This window comes from Cupressus sempervirens, chromosome 7 (genome assembly GCF_028749045.1).
Source record: "Cupressus sempervirens isolate cs-2001-9-10 chromosome 7, ASM2874904v1, whole genome shotgun sequence".
Classification (NCBI taxonomy): domain Eukaryota; kingdom Viridiplantae; phylum Streptophyta; class Pinopsida; order Cupressales; family Cupressaceae; genus Cupressus; species Cupressus sempervirens.
This window is the reverse complement of record NC_143124.1, coordinates 173,343,288-173,368,603: the sequence shown is the minus strand read 5'-3', so window position 1 is coordinate 173,368,603 and position 25,316 is coordinate 173,343,288.

Here is a 25,316-nt window from a genome sequence, read left to right as displayed (position 1 = left end):
GAATTTGCAAATTGGAAACACTGATAGAAAACATTTTTTGCAAATGGAATGGACCTGGAAAAGTGTGCAAATGGATTCATCAAGACTTACAAACTAGCACACTTAAAGTATTTTTGGAGTACAACACAGGGGTATAATCTATTTGATCTCACCTATCATAGATTTCAAGTTATGATATCACAAACAGGGGTCCTGACAAATCTGCAAATGCTGACACCAATAAAAAGATAGAAATTGCCTTTGGAATCACATTTGAAAATTGATCAAATGAATTTGTCAAGAGCTAAAACTTGAAACATAACAAGTCTCTGATGTCTACAATGCAACGCAAAAGGAATTTCAACATTTTGGTCAACTAGTCAAAAGTTATAACATGTCAAAAAAAGGCTTCCTAGAATTATGTGAAATGTGCATCAGCATGAAAATAGTAAACTACCAACTTTGAGGGATTCAAAACCTAGTCAAACGGACTTGAAATGACTCAAAGTCTGAAACATAAGTTCTCAAGTATGGACACTTGACATTCCCAAAGTGGTGAGTCATGAAACATTTCTAGGTGCAAGATATTCAAATGCAAACATGGCCTCTTGTCGATGTTTGACACTTAGGGTAAAAATGCAGATTTAAAATTTACTTAAAACAAGACTTCACGAACTAGCTTGGAATCTCAATTTAACTTCATGGAACACTTAGATAGGCTGAACGCATAGTGTTAGAAGCATTAAACGCCTCTGGGGATTCTCAAGTACAACCAAGTACATAGGCATTGAAAAAGCATTTATAGGGCTCAATTTTCTCAATGGTGCTCAAAATCAGGGCTACAATTTTGAGCACCAACACATTGTAGTAGTGATCTAAATCTCTTAAATGATTTGGCTTAACAATTATTTGTAAATCCTCTAACAAGGTGACATTTCTATTTAATCATCATAAGACCTCTAACAAGGCCACTCCTAACAAGGTGATTGAATCCTCTAATAGGGTCACACCTAACTATGTGTTTTGTAACCTTTAAGAGGGTTGGCTCCTAATAGGACTCACTTCAGAAGAGTGAAAAATAATAACTAGTCACAATTGGTGGTTTTTCCCAAATTAAGTTTCCACATTAAATCATGGTGTCAAATGTGTTTATGGTATTTCTCTTATATCTTTTCAACTCAGTTAAAGTAATAGTAATAACAGATAATATCTTAAAGATTTTAATGTTAAGAATTTACCGAGCTATTTCAGTGTTTACTAAGTTACAACATTTTTCTATGTATTTACTGAGCATCGGTAGAATTAAGTTTTGTACTAACATCTAAGGGATTTGGGAGTTAGTTTTCTAGTAACTGATTCACCCCTCCCCTCTTAGTTACTCCTCTTATATTTCCAACAATTGGTATTAGAGATTTTGGTGCTTGTAGAGAAGGTTTCAAGTACCTAAGCTAAACATTAGGATGTCTTACAAAAGAGAGATTCCTAGGTTGAACCAAGACAACTTTGCAACATAGAAAGGAGTTATGAGGTTACATCTAGAAACTATCAGTGATTCAGGTTGTAAGTATCTTGATATTGAATACAAGAATTCTACAGTTGAAGACATTGCTGAAAAGAAAAATCATACCATCATGATGATTGACATTGCATCTACTCTTAATTATGTTGAATTTGATGAACTAAAAGATTGTACTAGAGCTCATGAAATGTAGATCCAACTAAAAGACATCTATGGAGGAGATGAAAATGTAAGAAGAGTTAAAGATGAAAGTCTCAGAGGGAAATTTGATCAAATAAAAATGAGAGAAGATGAAAACATTGCACAATATGTTGAGAGAATCAAAGCAAGTCTGAGCACAATCAAAGCATCTAGAGGAGATATTGATGACAAAATAGTTGTAAGAAAGGTACTCAGAACCCTTCATCCTATCTATTTAGTTAGAGTATCTGCTATTCAAGAAATGAGATTTGATCCAAATATGAATATAACTTTGGATGCTTTAGTTGGAAGATTGACAATTTTTGAGTTGGATAACTTTGATAACTATGTTCCTAGTTCCAAAGGTATTGAGTCGGCATTTGAATCCAAACTCTCACTCAAGAAAAGGAGTAAGAAATCAAAAGACAATCAATGAAGAAGTGAAGAAGAAGAAGAAAATTTTGATAGTGATCTTGAAGTTGTTGAAGCCCTACTTGCAAGGAAATATTGCAAAGGTAGAGGAAAGTACAAAGGTAAAATTCCTCTAAACTATTTTTCTTGTGAAGAAGTTAGTCACATTGCTGCAAGATGCACAAACAAAGAAAATAAAGATGAAAAGAAAAGTAATAAGTACAAAGGAAAAAAGGAATTCAAAAACTACAAGGACTATAAGGACAAAGGTAAGAAACCTTGTTTTATGGCTAAAGATTCTGATAACAATGAAGATGAAATGGTATATATTATTGTAAAAGATGAATCTGATGATGAAGGAGATAAGATGACACTTATCTCTCATGTTAGCAAAAATGATACATAGATTGTTGACAATGGTTGCTCACATAATATGACTGGAGACAACAAAAAAAATTGAGCACATGGAATATTATGATGGTGGTAGTGTGATATTTGGAAACAACGAATCTTGTTGCATAAAAGGAAAAGAATTTATCTCATTAACCAATCAACTTAGATGTGACAATGCTTATTGGGTTGAAGGAATAAAGCATAATCTACTGAGTGTGGCATAGTTGAATAACATTGGATTCAAGGTAGAATTTATGAATGGGAAGGCCAAACTTTTCGATGGAAAAGGAAATCTGGTTAGATCTAGCAAATAAAAAAAAGGTAATCTATTCTATCTAGATCTCAATGAAATTTCATGTTTTATTGCTCAAGTAGAAGAAATCTGGTTAAGGCACAAAATATTATGTCATGTGAACTTTGATAAACTAGTTAAGATAAGAAAACAAAGAAAAGTAAGAGGTATTCCTAGCTTGAGGAAACCTGATATGGGTCTATGCAAAAATTGTCAAATTAGCAAGATGAGAAAGACTAGTTTCAAAAGCAAGAACTATCATTCTGAAGAAGTCTTAGAGCTTATGCATACAGACTTATGTGGACCTATTGGAATAGAGAGTTACAATGGAGATAAGTTTTTCATTCTTTTTTCTTATCACTATTCTAGAATGATGACTATAATGTATCTAAAAGAAAAATCTAAATCTTTTCAAAAATTTAAGTGGTATCTAGCAAGAGTAGAAGAAGAAACTGGAAAGATGTTGAAATGTTTAAGATTAGACAAAGGTGGTGAATTCATCTCCAATGAAGTCAATGAATTATACATTGACAAAAGAATTAAAAGACAAATATCAGCCCCTAGTACACCTTAGTAGAATGGTATAGTTGAAAGAAGGAACAGACCCGTCATGGATTGTGTAAGACCACTAATGATAGAAAATAATGTTGCAATCAAATACTAGAAGAAATAAATCATCACTGCAGTACATACCTTGAACATAGTATAGGTGAAGAAAGACTCAAATAAAAGTCCTTATGAACTATGGTATGGCTACAAACCTAATGTAAGTTACTTAAAAGTATTTGACATCAAATGTTATATCTTGGAAGAATCTAGGAAAGGTAAATTTGATGTCAATGATATTGAAGGCATATTCCTGGGATACTCCTGCAGAAGTAAAGCATACAAATGTTTGAATCTATCTACTCATAAAATCATAGAAAGTGCACATATGAGAATTGGTGAGTTTGCAGAAAAGAGTGAAGAAAAAAAAAAAAAAGAACCTGAGGAATACAAAAGATTTGTTTACTATGAACCTGATACCCTAACAAATCTATCTAGAAGAAAGGAGGCTTCACCTTCCTAGTCCCTAAAATCTCCAAAAACTATAGAGTTGTGGACAGTGCAACCCAATTCATAGTCTAAAGGACCTAAGTCACAGTTAGAGGCTACATAACTACTACAAGAGAAAACTAAGTCTAATGGACCCAAGTCATAGATAGTGGAACCCAGGATTAATACTAAAGTTCATGATGAAATCAATGAAACACATTCCAAATCCAAAAAAATCCATGTTAGCAAGATATGTCAAAATGCATCATACACCTAATCATATCATTGGAAACAGATCAGATGGAACAATGACAAGAAACAAATTGAAAGGTACATGTTTACTTGCCAAATTTGAACCCAGAAATGTTAAAGATTCTTTAGATAATGAAAATTGTATTGAAGCAATGAATAAAGAAATAGAACAAATAGAGAACAAAAAAACTTGGACTCTTGTTCCTAGACCCAAGGATAAAAATGTAATTGGTACAAAGTGGGTATTCAAAAATAAGCTAAATGAATATGGAGAAGTTTCCAAAAACAAAGAAAGGTTAGTGTGTAAAGGCTATTCTCAAGAAGAAGGTATCAATTATGGTGAAACTTTAGCTCCTGTTGAAAGATTAGAATGTGTTAGAACTTTACTAGCATATGCAACTTATAGAGGATTTAAAGTTTATCAAATGGATGTAAAATCTGCATTCTTGAACAGAATTCTTGATGAGGAAGTCTACATTGAACAACCTGAAGGTTTTGTAGATCCTAGAAAAAAGGACATGGTCTTCAAATTAAAAATGGCATTATATGGTCTCAAGCAAGCTCCCAAAGCTTGGTATGAAAGAATTCATAACTACTTGATACAGATTAGTTTTCAAACAACAAATGATAATAGTAGTCTGTAATCAAAGAAGGACTAGATAAGAAGTTTGTGTTGGTAGTATTATTTTTGGATGACACTTTATTCATAGGAAATGATGACTTGTGCAAGGCATTTTGAAAAGAAATGAGTAAAGAATTTGAGATGTCTATGTTTGGAGAGATAAAATTCTTTGTTGGATTATAGATCTAGTAGAAGAAATATGGTATCTACATTACTCAATCTAACTATATAAACAAAATTCTAAAGAAATTTAGAATGGAAGATTCAAGACTAGTTGGAACCCCTATGTCTACCGGACATATGTTTTCAAAAAATTATGATTCCAAAGAGGTAGGTCAAACCACATATAGATCAATGATTGGAATATTTAAATAAAAAAGAACAAATTGTAGACATATTTACAAAGCCATTACGTAACAATGCATTTCTATATCTAAGAGGTAAGCTAAGGGTCATACCCCTATTTGAAGCTCACTAAACAAAATTTAGTGATGCACCAACTAGAGCATGTTGAAGATTAATCAATTGGTGTAGTATTGAAAAGGGCATATTGCAGATGAATTAATACTTGAGGTATAATAATATTCAGTGATTATTCTCTTTGGCATGAAATGTCAAAGAGAGAGAAGTTTGTTGTCATATCTCATAGAAATTTTGTAAAAAAAGAGAAAGAGATGTCAAAGAGGAAGAATGAACTTGATTTGACATCAAAGGCATAGTTTTCTAAATGAAACTAAGGCTATGTTCCTTACCTTGTTCCTTCACTAGTAAATTTAGGCTTAATTTGTGACACAAAAAGGTCTCAATTTTGACAAGAGTATGTCGCTAAAGTGACCAAAGTCGTCGTCGCACAAATTTGGTCAATTTTTCACCACATTCATTTTGCGTCAGAATTTTGACTACATAAACTTGGATTTACCGACACAAATTTTGTCGAGTACTCTAGTCAACGTAAACTGTTATTTTCTCAATTCCAACGTAAACTTGCCCAATTTTTCATTGAAATTCTGACCAAAGACACTTAGCTTTCGATGTTGGTGCTATACTCGCGACCTAAAAGGTTGCCAGTTTGGTGTCTCAATTACAACGAATATTGGTCACAATTGAGACCAAAATGTGTCGCAATTGAGATGCACTGTCCCATTTTTTTTGAAAGCTTTGCTCTCATAGGAGCGTTCAAAACTACACAAAACTTGATTATAAAGTGTAATTGCTTGATGCATGAGAGTCAAGGTATCATGCACATTTCTTCCTCCACACCATTGTTTCATTCCTCAAATGATTTCTTTTATACAAAACAATGGGAAGGAGGAAGAAATGTGCATGATATCCTATTTCCACCGAGCAATTATGCTTTACAACTCAAATTTTGTGGAGTTTAGAAGGCTCCTATAAGAGAAAAGGCTTTGCAATAATTGGCATAGTGCATCTAAATTTTGGTTCCTGCAGGGAAGAATAAAATTAGGAAATAATTATTTATCAGGAATAAAAGCCAATAATTTCATCTATTTTTCAAACAGATAAACGTGACAAAAAAACTTACAGTCCCAATCACATCATCATAAGAGCGCACATATAACTATAACTATAACTATCTAAAACCAACATAATTTACAAATATCCACAATTCAAATATTATCCCTTGATGTTTTCTTTAATAATACGCCAATGCCTTAGGGAATTCAGTTAGAAACTTCAAAATTAATGCTATCAAGTTAGATGTCGTTTCATAGCCACCAAGGATAAGGTCCATAATAAGATTCAATATCTCTTCATCCATAATGTATATTAATGCTATCAAGTTAGTTGTTATATTAATAAGATTCAATATCTCTTCATCAATATACCTCTGGTTCTCGGTGGAGACATGCTCCAATCAATAGGAAACGTCATCATGAAGCAGGAGGTGAGGTTGAAGGATTTTATGGAGGCATTCAGAAATTAATTACAAAGGAAGAGATTTTAGCCTGGAAGAAGTTGTGGCCAAAAGAATCGCTAGAATGATTGATTGTTACATTAGAATTATCTTCATTTAACATTAAAGTTGCATGCATATTGGAATGGCTGACATCATCGTTAAGTGCATTTGATGATAGCACATTTGTTTAGGATATACATAGAGAATGTCAAGAGTGTTGTTGACAACTTTTGTATTTATTTTGTCTTTTTCATGTTGGTTAGTCTACTAACCCTAACTCATCTCATCTAGGTCATATCAAATCTTGATAAAGGCTAGTTTGCAACAATTTAACTTCTAATAGCTAGTTTGTAAAAGTAGTTAAAATAACTTGTTAGTAATACAATTATCTTCATAAGGAGGTCTAATTTGCATTCTCAGTACAACACTCACCTAGATATGCTTTCAAAAGGTATTTAAACAACAATTAGATCTTGACAAAATTAGATATGAAAGTGGAAATGATAATCAGGTCATGTACCTCTTCTTCATCTCGTTTGCGCTTGTTTTCCTTAACCTTTTCGTGAAGATTTGCAATGCACTTATCAGATATCTCTCGAGAGAAGCTTTCATCACTAATTGCCCTGAATATTCATATCCAATATATTTATAGCTCCTACTAGTGTAAGGTACATGATAACTACCTTTAATTACTCACAATAAGATTAATTCCTGATACTGGCTCTTTTACATGTATGCTTCTGCATCTTTGAGAAAAGGTATGCAATCCTCCCATTCTGAGGAAGCAACAATTTCTTGAAATGGAAAAACAATATATAACTAATTTATCATTACATAGATAGAAATTCATTTATGATAAGAATAGAAATTCATTCATATTCAGGATTTTTAATGTACAAAACTCTGTAAAATTTTACTCCAGGTGTAAAAGTAGTAGAGGAAAAAGAGACTACATTAGAAGGATTTTTTCCAAAATGAATAATGTAAACCTTCAGAGAATAAAGCAAAGCCATGAAATCATCTGCCAGCCTTTCCCTCCTTTTTGCTTCTTTCTCTTCCTTTTCCTTTACTTGTTCAATCACTTCTTCAAACACAAGCTACAAGCAATACACAGGATGTCAGTAAGACCTAACAAAATCATATATCCCAAAACAACTTGCATTACTTTCAACATTTGCAATTGTTTCATTTTAACCTAATAAAACTCCATTATCCACTAATGAGAATAGACTAATGCATTTGTGATAGCGATTCACTTACAGAAACTACTTACCAGTGCAAATGAGTCAAAACATAATATAGCTGATGCAATGATCGAATCAGTTAGGAACTAGAGTCATATGGAACACAAGGATAAGATCCTTGTTTGTATAAATAGTAGTTACTAGGAACATAACAATATGTGACAACATTGTTCAAAGGAAAATACCAAATACTTTTATTGTGAAGTCTTCTGTAGCTGAGACAACAAATCTAGAAATGTAACTAGAACAAACCTTAAGATTTGTTTCAGATGCAGCAGCCAAATCATATAGTTCCCCAATGGACGCTTTGAACTTGTCAAGAGTCCATGCTGATGTTACTGCGAGCTACAATCATTACATCAAAAAGATTACAATATATTTTACATCCAATGAAAAATCTTAAAGCACAAAAGGCACACCTTTCCTGACTCCATAGCATCTTTTCTGTTTGATTTGTCCTCCTGGTACTACCAAAGATACATATTCAAAAAATGGTTACATCAAAGGAATCAAACATACATTGCCTTAAGTAATAATGATTGCAAGCCTGATTGTGAAAGTGCAATTAAATCCTGCAATCAAATCATTAAAATATATGCAACTTTCTTACTTTCTTTTTCATCCCTTCTATAACATCTTCAAACAAATCCTTGGGTGGTGAACCAGATGTATTTAAAGTAGGCTCTTTGCTTTATGATCCTCCAATTCTTTTCTTTATCAAAGATCTGGAGGATCATAAAGCAAAGAGCCTGCTTCAAATGAAGTGTGTCTTTGCTGTAAGCAGGCTAGTTGCTTTATGATCCTCCAGCAATCTTCGAAATTCATCCCAATTTTTACGTTCTTTTTGGCACAGTTCTTCCTACATTTAAAAATATTCAAGTCATTCCAATATACAAAAATAAGACAGATGAAAACTATGGAAGCACACTACTCTCTCATTCTAGACAACCTTTTGAATTTTTTGTACTTCTTCCTCCTCCAAATCAGATATAACATGTCAAAATTTCAGGATGTTCTCAGGTCATTAGGTATGACAGCTTTTGAAAAGATAAGATGCCTGTAACCGAAGCCATTATCCACATAATGACAGCAAACTATTCATCAATCAAGATAAAAACCAAACAGCTTTCAAAACACACGCATTTCACAGCTATGCCATCTCCAGTGCACCTTCCAAATTCGAGTACAACAATATGGGTTCTAAGATTACACCAAAAGCAAGTCCAAAGAGAAAGTCAGATAAATTCGCAGGTTAACATGTGTATTCAACACAAGATCACAATTTCCTATAGGTAAGACTTTAAGATAGAAAAAAAAAAGAATGTGAATTTGAGATTTTTTGGGATACCTTGCAAAGTCATTAAAATTTCAAAGATTCCTGACTTTAGAATTCATAAAAGAAATGGAATAATGTTTTAAGGAAGATCAATTGGGGTTATAAAACCCAAGCATGAAATTGAGGAATAGGACAAAGAATGAAATGTCATTAGTTTATCAATCTAATTTCGTGTTCATGTTTTCTACTCACCATAACCTTCCTACTGATCTCAAATATTATAATGTGAGCAAATGCCGAAAACTCACCTTGGTTGAGCGACTTGTCCACCCTTTTGATTCCCTCCACTGTTGAAAGAACTAGAATATATCAACAAATTAAGTGTTAGTGAAACTACTTGAACAAATGAAAGGGAAAAGTTAACAAATTTTGTACAATCTAAGGGATTTATTGTGAATTAAGTAGACTTCAAGATCTTTTGATTTCTAACATATGATAATAGATCACACTATTGAAACATTGATATAACAAGCATACAATATATTGAAAAATAACAACAAAAAGCATTACATATTGTAAAAACAATAATATGTACCAGAGATGCAAGGAGTGAGGACGCCATCTCTAATAACCATACAAGTCCCCATAAGGGCTAGTATTAACAAACATCTCTTGGCAAAGTTACTTTGTTCAAGAGCTTCCTTTATCATAATGGCTCTACTGGGCTATCTACCTACAACTTCAAGTGTATATGAGGAGAGTTTCCTATCTTCTTCCTGACATTTTCATGGCAAAAAATCAAAGAATAAAGAGAAAACATTCCACCTGCAAAAGAAACCATCCCTTTAAACTTAGAACACATGTTTTCACATCAAAAAGATCAAATTTTTCCCTAAAAACAAAGTGAAACTAGAGCTATTATAATCTTACCATCTTCATTATCATTGGCCCACAGTATAATGAAGACGTATTTGATGAGGGGCAAAAGAGTGAGAGAATATATGATCAAAGACAAAGCCCCAAGAATGTCATTAGGATGTTTGATGCCATCAGGAAAAGTACTTGCATACACATAAAGTGGTGATGTTCCTATGTCCCCATAAACCACACCAATACTTTGAAACACCAATTGCACAACTGTAGCCATGCTCAACATCTGAGAAATAGGATTTGTCATAAAGCGATGTTAGAATAGTTACTAAAATGGTCATAAATTATGTTGTCATAGTAAAAGAATACTTTAACTTAAGAGAAAAAAAACTATACAATATTAAAACATGATATTGTGCTTTAAAAACTAAAATGGTACCTGCAACAAAGAACTTCATTTCAACTTGCTAATTGGTTGTCACTATTAACTATAAGCTTATCTTTAAAGTTTGAGATTCACTTGGTTTCGAGAATAGTTAAATATTCTCTACTTAATAGGGCCAACCATGAACATCACTCTAAATTCCCCATTAACATTTAATAACATTCAATTCATCCATTTTTGAAATAGAACATTCAATCATTATAATCACATGATAACATTCATTAACACATAAAATTCATAAAAAAACAACATTCACGAATAATTCATTAACACACAACATTCAAGAGTAAGCCATTCATGAATAATTCATTAACACAATATTCATTAACAATATTCAAGAGTAAGTCATTCATGAATAATCATCTCTTTTTTTCTTTCTTGTCGTTTCTTTTTTTCATAAAATTTCTAAGAGGAATATCAATGTCCTCGTTAGGATCCCCCTCCTCTACTGGTTCTAACACATGTCTCCTCGTCATCTGTTCAGGAACACCATGAGGCTGCTGCACCAAAGGGGGGTCTGCTGCAATAACAAGTACTTCATGAGGTTAAATTACCACCATTTTATATTAGTGAATTATGAGTTTTTATTTAAGTAAAAGAACTATAAATCAAAAAATTAATTTAAAAGAACAAAACATAGATTTTCTTTACCTGAATGTGCCACATGATCTACCTATTGATCAGTTTGAACATCCTCTAGCACTCATTCAGCACGACATGATTCTATATCCTCAACAAAAAAATGTTATACCAAGTTTAATTAAAGATGTTAAATTGTATTAATAATTACATAATTAGTTTTAAATAAAAAATGAGCACCTCCATCAATGGTACGATGCACATCGGGGGCTTCATGATGTTGGGTATGATCTATGTCAGGATTAACAGGCTACATTACAATGTTATGTACATTATTATCAAATAAATTGTTGCTCAAGTATTCAATTTCTAATATATTTTTTGGCATATTTACTTGTGCACATGATGCAGGAGACTATTTGGTTGGGGCAATGGAAGCTTGCCGTAGGCGTTTAGCCACCACTGCATAGCCTTGCTGGAAGGTAATTTTTTTGTGTTCTTCTGTGACCTCCAGATTAAAATCAACGCCTTGCATTTTTTATTAATTAACAAAATTATTTGCATTTTATAAATAATTTTTCTTTGAAATTCATTTATTGCTACTTACAATGCGTGCTTTGATTTTCAAATATCCCCCAAAGCCAAGTTTGTGCTGCCCAACCTTTTCCAGCCTCGCCTTTGTTGCCTTTGATGTGTCCAGCAACCTATGAAAAGTTTGAAATATGTTAGATGATATAAAGAGAATACTAGAATCATTGTGGAAACATTTACTTCACTTGGGTTTGATGTCTTTGGAGGAAAAAATACGCCATATGTATGGGTTCGATTTCCTGGTCAAAATTCATGGGATATTTTTACTGAGATCCTTGAGAAAGCACATATAGTTACAACTCTAGGAAGTGGGTTTGGACCCGCAGGTGAAGGTTTTATAAGGGTGAGTGCCTTTGGTCATAGAGAGAACATATTAGAAGCTTCATTTGTCAATATATCTTCATTTGTCAATATATCTTATGTAGGATTTATGCCCAAATTGAGATTGAGATTTATAAGCAATTGTGTTAGCATATGAATTACATACCTTTCATATTTACAATAAAAAAATTTAAATACCAAAATTGAGGATTATGCGTGGTAGTATGTTGGAGAAATAACTCCTATTTTAGGGATTTTGACAAAACAACATAGCGAGAAATATTGAATTCAAAAGGATGAGAATGTGAAGGTTCAAATCACATGAAAAGTCATCTCTACACACTGTGAATTTTTTTGTACATTATGTTGTATTTTAAGAGTGCTCCCCCAAGGTAAATGTGTTAGGCTTGGTACTTTGTCTCTTTACTTCACTGATATATCTATTTGAATTACTCTACACACAAATAATTAACATGTTGCCAAAGTTGATACACCTTTTGTGAGCTTGCAAAGAGCTAAGGAATGGAAGAGAAAGATTGGAAGTAGGGTGATATCAGGAAAAATCTCTTAATGAGTTTCCATATTTATAGTTTCCAAAGGAGAAAAAGCAGGGATTCCCTAAAAAGGATAATCTATTGGTTGGGTATAGACACATAATCCATGTGATCAAAGCTTCAGCAGCAATGCAAAATACTAAAAAAGAAGAATGGATTTTAGATGTGGCGGAAATGCTCAGCTTTAAATTCTTTAGGATTCTCAGACTACATTGTTATCTAAAAATAGAGATTAGATTTTGTGATGCTTCACACTTAAATCTGATGTATAGTGTATATGCACTTCTTTTTTGATATGCAACAAAGCACAAAATGAAATTGATGGCAGTATAAAATAACAATCACTAATGACAACATTATTACTGTTATCATAGTTAACAGAATACTATAGAATATGGGATTTGATATCTTCAACGATGGATTTCATTAGGATTTACATGCAGATTAAGTGCAGATTTGATGCACACAAGACCCAAAAGAAAATAGGGGATAGGAAACTCAAGATAGTGAGCAATTATTGTAAAAGAAAGGGAAAGTCAACAAGTATAGTGGTCAAGGTGTTGCCTATTTTTATGACTCAAAATCTAACATGGTACATCATATCACGAGATTCGATTGTCACAACTTTGAGTAGGAATTTCTTAGTTGAATTAGAGTTTGAGTTCAGCGAAGATAAAATTTGAGAAAAGAACCCATAGGAGACATAGGCTCTAAAATTTGTCACTAAATATGAATAAAGGGCTTCATTTTGTCAATATATCTTATGTAGGATTTATGCCCAGATTGAGATTGAGATTTATAAGAAATTGTGTCATCATATGACTTACATACCTTTCATCAATAGATAGATTAAATTGAGCTAGTTAAAATTGTTGATACTGAAGTTGAACCCTAAATTTTCTCATTAATCTACTAGTAGTTAATACTATTGCATACCTTTTTGGATTTTCTGGTGCACTCTCTTCTAGCGGACATTGCCCTTTCTCCTTTGCATCCAAAATGAACTCATTCCAGTCCATCGCTGAAACAAAGGGAGGACGCTCGTACTTTGGGTTGTGGACAAGGCTCTTTCTATATGTGTCCCTCACAACCTTGAGATGTCTGGCAGCTTTTTGTAACAATTTCTTACGATCAAAAATATTACTACCAAACTCATGCTCTATATCTTTGATGAGCCCATCTTTTAATTTTTGAGATTGGTAGTTCCACCTTTTAAGAAAAAACACAAAATTGTTAGATATAGCTAGTATAAGAAAAGACTCAAATGAAAGGAAAAATGTTGCACCAATTAATGATATGAAAAAAAATAGTGGGATAAAATTAGTTCAGTTATGATGTACAGCAACCTAGTACGTATGGTGGGCCTGAATCTTCGCAGCGTGAGGTCATAAAGCTTCCTATAAAATGTATCATTTCCTGCAAAAAATGTCATGGGATAATTAATAGTAAAAACCATTAAATGAATCATATGAAAGAAGACTCCCACTTTTGGTTCTCTTTAGAAAAATTAGTTAGTATCTTCTACTCAAAGCATGAAATTGCAATGTACCAAATTTCTAAACTAGAGAATTACTAGTATAGACAAAAGATCATTGATAATTCAGATGATCCTACCAAACCCCTAATAAAAAGGAATTCTAGAATAATTAAACAACTTGCACAATACAACACACTAAAGGTCATGAGGCATCACTCCACATCAAAAGCCCTTGCATTCACCACTTCCTATCATGTTTACATCTTGCAAGAAAATCCTTATTACAATATAAAAAATAATTATTTAAAGTACCTGGAAGCTTAGGACATTTCAAAGGCATTAATTCATTATCATAAATCAACAATGATGTCTCCATAGATCTCATGCTAGAAACACGAGTAGCTCTAGGAAATGACGGTGAATTATCACCAATAGATGTACTATGATCCGCATTTGGTGGCATACCAAATGGTGCATCTCCTACCACAAAAAAAACAATAAACTATGTGATGCATCCCAAGATTAAAGTACATATTATCAACTCATAATTAACACAAAACCAAATATAGAAAAATAAGGATTTACTAGTTGGATGTCCCCTTGTTGCCGACATTTTTTTTGGCAATCTCGTACGGGCATCCGTCAACCTCGTAGGAGTCTCCTGCACTAGATGACTTGAACAATACATTGTTAGCAAAGACATTCTGAAATAATAAAAGTAAGAGTTAAGAAGTTTTGAATGTTCGAAATAAAAAATTCCTTCTAACTTGTCAACTAAAAGATTATTTTACCAGTGGCAGCTAGAACTCTGCTACTACCGCCCTCACCGCGTTGTCCTTGACCACATTCTAGATCAATTCCCAAAAATTCCTGTATAACAAGAATTTAGTAGTTAAAGTTTCTTACAACTCTTTAAAAAAATTGCATCAATAAAGTATTTTTGCACATATTACATATTTTACTTCACAACATAAAAGATTATAAAATATAAATCTTTATTGAACTTTTGTTATAACTAAATATTCATTGGAGCTTACTTCATAAGGCTGAGCTTGCGCTTTCAATTCTGATAGCCTCTTCCTCATCTCCTCAGGTTCCATATTTGCCTCATCCAAAATTTTCATTGCTTCTAAATTAATTTGCCTTTTTTTTTTTCAACATTTTTATAAAATTGGGAGTATCAACAATATCGGCCTCATCAAAAAGCATAGCTAGTGGCTCGGTGGTCACCGCTACTGCTTTACCCTTATCCTGAACATCAAATTGTGAGAGGAATATTAGTAAAACTATCATAAAAACTCAAAAACTGTAAATAAAATAACGTAACAATATAACATTTTTCAACTATCTAATTTGTACAATTTCAAAAAGGTTTACCCTCGCTGAAGAAGGGGTGGGAGTAGCATCCTGCTGACCTTTATCATCTATCGGATCCATATCATCCTATCACAAAGATTAAACATAAAAAATTTAGCTAACTGAAAGCAATAGACAACAAAAAAAAAACTTATTAACAAAATGGTAAATAGTACTTACAGCCCTCATGATAGTAACATTATTTTTATCTATGCGATTTAAATGGTAATCAATTAGCAGTTCTTCCCCTGCACTTCTTGATTTTATTGTACAAACAAAAACTTCATTCCCCTCACGCGCCTCAAATATGCAATTGGGTTGCTTACTAGTTGAAGCAGGTCGCGTACTATTTATAAAACCTGCAATATTACCTATTTCTTTTGGTCTCCCATCAATGTACATAGCAAATCTTTTAATTTGATCATTTTCTTTCCGTTGTATATAATTAGCTGATACCCCATACCTATGCATACTTTTTTTATATCGAACAATCCACATCCAATCATTGTAATTGTAACATGGACCGACATACTTGAACAATTTGACAACTTTGTTGTAACATACCTTTATCCCATCCATGGAAAATAGGCCCAAACCATGTAATGAGGATGGAGCAATGCGATATATCCTCTCATTAACACAAAAATCTGTGTTAATTGGAGGTAGCTTATTGGGTATCCATTCTTTCTCAATGTGTGAGTACCGAAAGGGCACCTTGATGTTGCCTTTGGTATCATCATCATAAGAACATGACCCCCCATTAGCAAGGAAAAATTGCATGCGTTTATCAAAATTTTTTCTATTCTTTTGACCTCTAGTTGATCTCCCTCTTTTAGCCGTACTACATGTAGAGCTTTCATCTACCATTTCCTCATTTCCCTCATTCGATGTAGATAGATCTAACAAGTACCTATTTGGTGGGTCCTGCAATCCATCAAATGGAAAGTGAAAGTGACATATATAAAATGTAGTAAGTTGAAAGTGATTATACAATTATATTTCTATACGGACCTTCTTTTTCTATATATACATTATATGATTATATAATGTCTATTTATAACATACGTGCTCAATGATAAACAAGAAGAATATAAGAAAATTATGTCTATTTATTGACTTATACCTGTTGATCCATGTCACTGTGCACAATCCATGCCAAACGGGTCAAATCTCCTGTAGTCAATTGACTGTTTGCAAAAAGGGTGACAATCAGACACAATATAAACATTGGTAATTATAAATAACCTATGTTGTAATCATTAGAAATGAACACAATAAATATGTAATCAAATTTCCTGAATATGTTAATCATTTAGCTTAAGTTAGCTAAAAATTACATGATACACATTTGCTAGAAATAACTTAGAAGGAAACATGAATAATAGGCAACATCGCAAACATGTCAATAGAAGGGGTGACGATGTACCTATAGTCAATTGACTGTTTGCAAAAAGGGTCATAATCAGACACAACATAAACATTGGTAACTATAAATAACATATGTTGTAATCATTAGAAATGAACACAATAAATATATAATCAAATCTCCTGCATATGTTAATAATTTATCTTAAGTTCGCTAAAAATTACATGATACGTGTATGCCTCAAATAACTTAGAAGACAACATGAACAATATGCAACATCGTAAACATGAACAAATTCACCTTATATATGGAATGCAAGGTCATCAACAGAAGGGGTGACGATGTTTGTAGTCATTGATTATCTTCTTCATCATCATCATCATCATCATCATCATCATTATCATCAGCGCCATCATCACCATCATCATCGCCATCATCATCGCCATCATCATCGCCATCATCACCATCATCATCACCATCATCACCATCTCCATCATCATCATCATCACCACCATCATCATCATCACCATCACCATCACCATCATCATCATCACCATCATCTTGATCTTCATCATCTTCTTCATCATCATTACCAACCCTGTTTATTTGGAACCTCTGAGTAAAAAACTTGCTCACATTGTCTTGGAAGAACATAGGGCTCATCTCCAACTGGCTCAAATGACCTTGTATTGATCATTGTAAATCCATTATCATGTTGAATAACCATTCTATCTGGATCATTTTGATTTAGTCGTAACCTATACCATTTGACGAAAAATAGAACTACTTTGAAGGTGTTAAATTCACACTCAATTATATCATCCAAGATGCCATAGTATTGATTTTGAGATTGTTGAGGATGTATGTCTCTTCTAGATGATATATTGGTGACCTCGAAAATTGTAGTTATCCCAGAATCACAAGTTTTCTTTGTGTCATCCAACCTTTTTATGCGAAATTTGTGGCCATGATAGTACATAGCTTTGTGGTGCTTGACCTGCAATTTTTTAAGTCTGTGTAAATTATTTGCATCGTGAGTTGATATGAAACATACGTCGAGTTATGATCATTAATAAATTTCTACGTACCTCTCCACCTCTTAAACCATTTACTAGATCAACTACCATTGGCATAACATTGGAATTTCCATTACGATGAGCTTCTGTAACCAATGAACCAACACCTTCCCATGTTAATGAGCAACCATTTTGTTGACATCGTTCAATCCATTCTGTCATCCAATCAAGATTGTTCACAATATACAAATGTATTGCATCCCACTCTCGACCACCTGTTTCAAATAAATACACCAATTAAAAATAACTTATATTGAAGATTTATATGAATTAATTAACTACAATAAAATCTTAGATTTACCTCTCACTTTTCTCGATCTACCTTTTCCCATCAAGTACTCCCCTTTGAATTTGTTAATTGAGTTGGGATCCCAAATACGATCTACATGGATGTTTGTTGCAAACTTAGGAAGATATTCAGTAATGTACACCATGGTCTGGTATACCATATATCCCTCCACCATGGAACCCTCGGGATGTGCTCTCTGGCGAACCAAGCCTTTCAAAAATTTCAAGTGCCTCTCAACCATCCACATTGACCTAGTTGGTATAGGTCCACACAATTCAATCTCCTCAACTTGATGTATGAGGTAGTGTTCTTGTCCATTGAAAAAACTTGGAGGTAGACACTTTTGCATTTCACACATCAGAAGAGGAATTTTTCTCTTCCAATATTTTATATCTTCTTTATTGATTTCTTTAGATGACAACCACCTAATGTATTTTTCAAGATCATATATAACCTATTTGACATTGTTGGCAAAGTGGTGTGGGAGAGATAGAGGTAGAACGTACTGCAATATTTGTAAAATGATCTTGTCAATATTTTATAAAAGAATGCAATTGAAACTACATGCAGTATATAAATATATAGTGAATACAAAATAACATGAATTACCTTAATAAATGTATGCCAATTGTGTGTTTTCAACCTTGGCCCAAATTCACTTTTATTTGATATGACATTGTTTATGTTCGCAGCAAATCTTGTGGGAAATCGTATTTTTTTTATGACTTCTTTTATAGCATTGCTCTGCTACTTTGACAATAACCAACTAAGGGCACTTGTATCAATCTGGTCTCCATTGTTATTTGGTTGAATACCATTTTTCATTGCATGGTTGGATTCTTCAATGTCACTACAAGTTTTGACAATTTGATCTTTGTCACGCCTTCCATCCAAGATTTTCCATAATGTCTCTGCTACATTCTTTCCAATATGCATAGGATCAAAAAAATGCACAATTGGGAGTTGCTCATAGTACGACAACCTAGTAAATTGTGTAGGATAAATTTTTAGTGCTTTTGGAAGTTGGACATTGATGTCTTGGCAACCTTGACAACCATCAATCACATCATCAGTAAACAAAACACAATATCGAAATATAAATTTGAAACAAAAAGCATCAAATGGAATGACATTACCTCGACGATTTATTTTATTGTATGCCAACTTCCATAGGCGAGGTGTCATTCTCTTTGGCTTTGATGTAGTCTCTTCTAGACCATTGAAAAGATGTTTTTCGATAATTTGGTACTTATGATTTCTGTGCAGAAAGTGTTAATTCTCATCAAACACCTACTTTCTTAAACTTTTTGAATGAAGGGATTTTGTCTTTGGACCACAAACTGGACATGCAAATTTACCCTTTTTCTGAAGACCTACAAGATCGTGTATAATTGGATTAAATGTGTTAACTTTGACATACCAAAAAAGAGGTGTCAAGAAGAGAACATACCACAAAAATGTGTTAGCCCAGGGGCATCGTGTATTGTCCATACAAGCATTGCATGAAATTGAAATTGTCTTTGTCCTATTGGTCTACAAATGTCATACATAGTAACCCCATTCCATAACACCACCAACTCGTCAATAAGGGGTTCAATATATACATTAATATCTTTGACTTGGTACTTACCTAGTTGAAAGAGCAAAAACATTACATAATTATTTTGACCATTTGATGGATTAGTAATAATAAATTAATTTAGATGACCACTAAATCAAAAAATACCTGGAACAATCAGTGTCAACATTATGTGCTCTCTCTTTATGGACAACCAAGGAGGTATGTTATTGTTGATAACAAAAATAGGCCACACTGAGTAAGTAGATCTCATCTCTCCATAAGGATTGACACCATCTGCTACCAATGAAAGCTTGAGATTATGAGGTTCTTCTTTAAAGTGTGGCCATTTTTCCTATATTTCCTTAAATGCCGAACCATCTGCAAGCATTCACATAATGTCATCTTGACTTCTATTGCGTGCATGGTAATCCATAAATTGTGCCAAGCTATGGCACTTGAATAATCATTGCAGACGTGGAATAATGGGAATATGCCGAAGAACCTTGCGAGGCACCTTTTTTGTTAATTGATCTAATTGATATCCACTGATATGACAAGTAGGGCATTGTGTTGCAAATTCATGCTATTTATAATATATAATATGATCGTTCGGACATGCATCTATTGTTTGATACCCCATTCCAATATCTTTCATGATGGCAGATAATTCTCAGTACGAGCGAGGTAGAATGTTTGATGGTGGTAACAAAAACTCACCTATCAACCTATGACCAAAAATATAATTTCTTAATTTAAAGAATATTAATTGCTACACGAACCCAATGTTAATTGTAAGGGAACTATGAGTAAAATAATGAAAGAAGATGGAACACCTTAACATAAGTGTCATTGCTACATTAGATAAACCATTCATTACCTTCAAATTCACCAATAGCAATACAGCGACAAGAAGAGTTGTTTTGGAGCCTTCATATAGGGGCTACTCTTCCTTCTCAAGTAAAGGTACATCAAACTCTACATCATCATCAGCATCATCATCATCATCATTATCATCTTGATCATCGTGATCATTTTGGTCATCGTGATCTTCTTCCATGGTATCATTACCTTCTACTTCAATATTCACACCTCCATGTTCCCTCGTTTGGAAATCCGCATTCTCCAAATTTTCATGGTCCATAACATGAAACTTAGGGATGTTGACCTATATGAAAATGATTACCTTATATTAACCATGACCATGATGTCATCATCAAATCATGTCTCATGTAATTTATAAACTATTAAAATACATACCAATGGGCGATACTCGTTTCCCCCTTTAATGTGACCATGTTGCCTACAATGTTGCTCAGTTGTTGTGATTAGATATCTTCGAGTCTTTAAGTCCTTACACATTTTGCAAGGACAATAAAATTTTCCATCGCCTTTTCTTTTTAAGTTAGACCGCAGTCTAGCAATTGCCTCCCTATTTTTTTGTGTGTTGATATCGTCAGACATGGTCTTTCTTGAATGGAATGACTTGTTGGTGGAAGAAGGATGATTTTTTTGCAACCTGTAGATGGAGTAGTAAGAGGAAGATACATATAAAAAGGAGTATGGTCTCTGAACCAAGTAGGAGTTAGGACATGTTGGAGTGGGGTCAGCCCAAGATATTTTGGAATCTTGAAGAACCTGGTAAAGGGTATCTGGAAAGGTGAAAATAAACAAGTATTTTTACAGCTACAAAGGAGGAATCGAGAGCATTATAAATAATGAAGAAGAAACTTAAATCCATACAAGTTCACCTCTATTTAAAATTTGACCTTTCTGCAAGTGAAATATGACAATATACAAAATTTCCAATCACATTTTCACTTAAAAAAGAACACCAAATATACCTTTGCTACAATATCTTTTGGAATAATGATACATTTGTCATTAGTTACAACACTTATTTGATTCTGAATGCTTACCGAGTTCATCACTCAGTTTACAGTTCATACTGAGCATTCGTTGGTTACCAAGTATGTTTAGCAGTGTTTACCAAGTCAGAAAGGTAAACAAAGGTTTTAGTGTTTACCGAGTCAGAAAGGTAAACAAAGGTTTAGTGCTTACCGAGTCAGAAAGGTAAACGAAGGTTTTGGTGTTTATCGAGTCAAGAAGGTAAATGAAGGTTTTAATGTTTACTGAGTCAGAAAGGTAAATGAAGGATTTATTATTTACCGAGTCAGGAAGGTAAATGAAGGTTTCAGTGATTACCAAGATAGGAAGGTAAAAGAAGTATTCAGTGCTTACCAAGTGAATCGAAGGAGTTAGTTTCTACCGAGTGACACAATGTTTACCGAGTCACCAGTGGTTACCAAGTTCCAAGCTACTCAGAGTGATTAGTATGGATTGAGCCCCTACCTCTACCGAGTGCATGACGATGCCAAGTAATGTAGTGGATGCCGTGTGTCAGAAGGTCACTGAGTGAGTTTGAGAAACCTGAGTTTTCTACCTTCTGGCTGACTCAGTAATGTTTTATCCACTTTTGTTTAGCTGACCTTGTTGCTGTAAATATTGGAATGGTATATATGTAATGTATTGTGCCATTTATGAATGAAGAAGATAATTAACAGTGTAGTAAGAGCAAATTAAAAGAGAATCAGCAGCGGAGTATTCAACAAGGTTATCAAGGAGCAGCAAAGATATATCCATCAGATCAAGTGATCAGTACATAAGATCTAATCAGCAAACCAGTTGCAACCAGATCCACTGCTTCATCCTAATAGGTGAATCATTTTTGTAAATCCTTTAACAAGGTAGACTTAACAGTCTTTTGTAAATCTCCTAATAGAGTGCATACTTCATTGTATGTTTGTAAATCCTCTAACAAGGTGGATCTAGCAGTCCTACTTGCTCCTAACAGGGCAGATCACCAGGAGTGATCATTGTAAGCCTTAACCGGCCAACTTTATATTCAGTATTAAAGTTTTGTGGGCATCATCCCCACCCTAGTTTTACTTTCAATTTGAAAGGTTTCTGGGTCACCAAATCAGTGTGTTAATCTTTTCATGCATACAGTAAAGTAGATAAATGAATGGTGAATTTGTTATTATGCTGAATTGGTTTAAATTTTAAAGCTTACTGATTCACCCGTCCCCTCTTAGTAACATTGTTAGACCTGAATATTTTCAACAATTGGTATCAGAGCTTTGTGGTTCTCAGGACAGACCTTGACAGCTTGAGCAAAGATCAAGGACAATGGAGATATTCAGACTTGACAAAACTATTGAGAATGAGAAGCTAGATTTGGAGATGGCCATGGTTCAACTCAAAGAAGCAAAGGAACATCTTTCTCAATCCCTAAAAAGAAGAAAGGAACTTGCAAGACAAATAAATGACCATTTTTATGTTGAAGAAAGGATTGAAGATTTGTTACCATCAAGTAATTCAGAAGAAGCTGACAAAGCAATCAAAGAACTTTTAGAAAAGAATGGATCTCTGCAAGAAGAGGTAAGAAAGCTTAAAAGAGAGCAAGAAATACAGTCAATCAGGCTATGTGAAGTTTTGGAACAAAGAAACAAAGAACAAGAAGAATTGGAAGATAGAAGTCATGAAACTCAAAATCAATCCCTTGAACATAAAGATCTAGTAGATCAACTATCCAATGCAAATGAAGAAATCAGGATTCTCAGAGCACAAAATGAAAGTCTACAAAATGACTTAAGAACTGAGAGAAAAACCAATGAAAGCTTGAAAAATGATCTAAAATTTGAAAAACAAGTCAATGAAAGGATGATGAAATCTCAAGCAGACATGAATCAATTGAATCAACAAAATGAGCAGAATTTTTATAAACAAAAGGGTAAAGCTGGTCTTGGATACAAGGAAGAAGGTGAATCCTCAAAACAAGGTGAACAAAGGAATAAAAGACTCACTTGTAATCACTGTGGCAAGTTAGTTCATACATCAAAAAAATGCTGGAGCAATGGGAAAGCAAAATTCAATGACAAATGCTTCAACTGCAATCAGCATGGTCACAAGGCAAATGAGTGTAAAGAAAAACCAAAATTTGAGGGCAATTGTCACAAATGCAAAAAGCATGGTCATCAGGAATTCTAGTGCAAATCCAAATCATTCAATCTAGTTGAACAAATTGTCAAAGCTATATTCGGATGAGACTACAACACCTGGTGCAGATGTCACTATTGTGGAGAATATGGACATACTGGCATAAATTGTGCTAGACATCACCTAAGGAAGAAGGACACTACTATAAGGTGCTATACATGTATAAAACTTGGTCATATAGCCAAGAATTGCATGAATATAGGAAAGGTTGAAGATGAAAAGAAAACTAGAGCTGATAATATTCGAAAGCAAATGAAACAACAGTGGATTCCTAAGTCTACCAAGCAAGAAAATTCAAATCATGGAAATGTCACTCAAGAAATGGGTGACTCCACCATATCTAATTAAGACTTATAAAGAAGGATAAGGGACTACATATTCAAGCCATATCCTAGGCAGTTCCAGAAAGAAGAAGTGGAAATGAAAAATCAGTATTGTAGATACAAGTCATAATTCACAGTGTTGCATCTACCAAGTAAGGTTGGTTTTTAGACTTTACCGAGCTTGGTCGGGAAAATAAGAAAGGTTTTGTGTGTTCACTGAGCTACAAGGTTTACCAAGTAAGTTGGTGACTATTTATAAAACCCTAATTCTCAGCTACCTACATACCCGAGCATTAATGATAGGATTTTGATCAAAAAAGGCAGAATTTGATCTCATTTTTCACTGCAAATTCAGAGTTCATAGAGCAAATATATTTTCAAGTGCATCCAAGCGAGTTCAAGTGATTTGAAGCAATTTTCCAGCAAAGAAATTGTGTTATGAAATCATTCTCTCACCGAGTAGCAATGGCATCCACAAGCACTAGTGGCAGCAAAGCGAAGAAAGGTTCTGAAATTCTTGTGAAGGGAATCGAATGGGAGGCACCCAATTTCAAAATTGTTCCTGCCATCGCTGAATCACTTGACCCGCATGGAGCTCAATCGTAGATCCCTCCAAAGGTACTTCTTATCAATGATATTCGTACTCATTTCAAGTGTACTGTGCAAGAAATAGGGACACTAGATATGGATAGTACCCTAGCCGAGTTATGCGTGGATGGAACCCTAAAACTTGAGTTCAAACATTTGGAAACCAAAGGCTTAACCCATATCCCGCATCTACCAAGGAGTTTCCAAGTGAAATGGGTGAGGTATATCTTAAGTCGTGTGCATAATGGACAATTGTGGTTAGAACAACCCATCCTCATAACAAAGAAGATGATCCACAAGATCACGGGCTTACCAATGTTGACCAAAGCCAAAACCACCAAAACCCTAGGTCGAGATGACCTCCAGAAATTAACCCAAGCTGAATGGGATGGCAGAGGTTTAAAGCTCAACAATGTTTCAGATATAGAACTAAAATTTGGTATTTGTGTTATTGCATACAAACTATATAGTTCCAGCAGGCTGAATAGTGTACCTTGTGAGGCTGTAGATTTGGCATATAAAATTGTAAAGAAAAATATGGAGTTTGACCTAGCTGATGTGCTATTAAAAAAATTCAATAAAAACATGGATAGCATAAGGACTGTAAAGACAAACCCTTGTAAATTTGGTTCTTTGCTAGTTTGTTTATTTTTCTATGTACAGAAATTCTTTCCATCTAAGGGTGCAGTTGTATGGAGGAAAGATACTCCAATTTTGTATCAAATAAATGAATTCATAGCAAA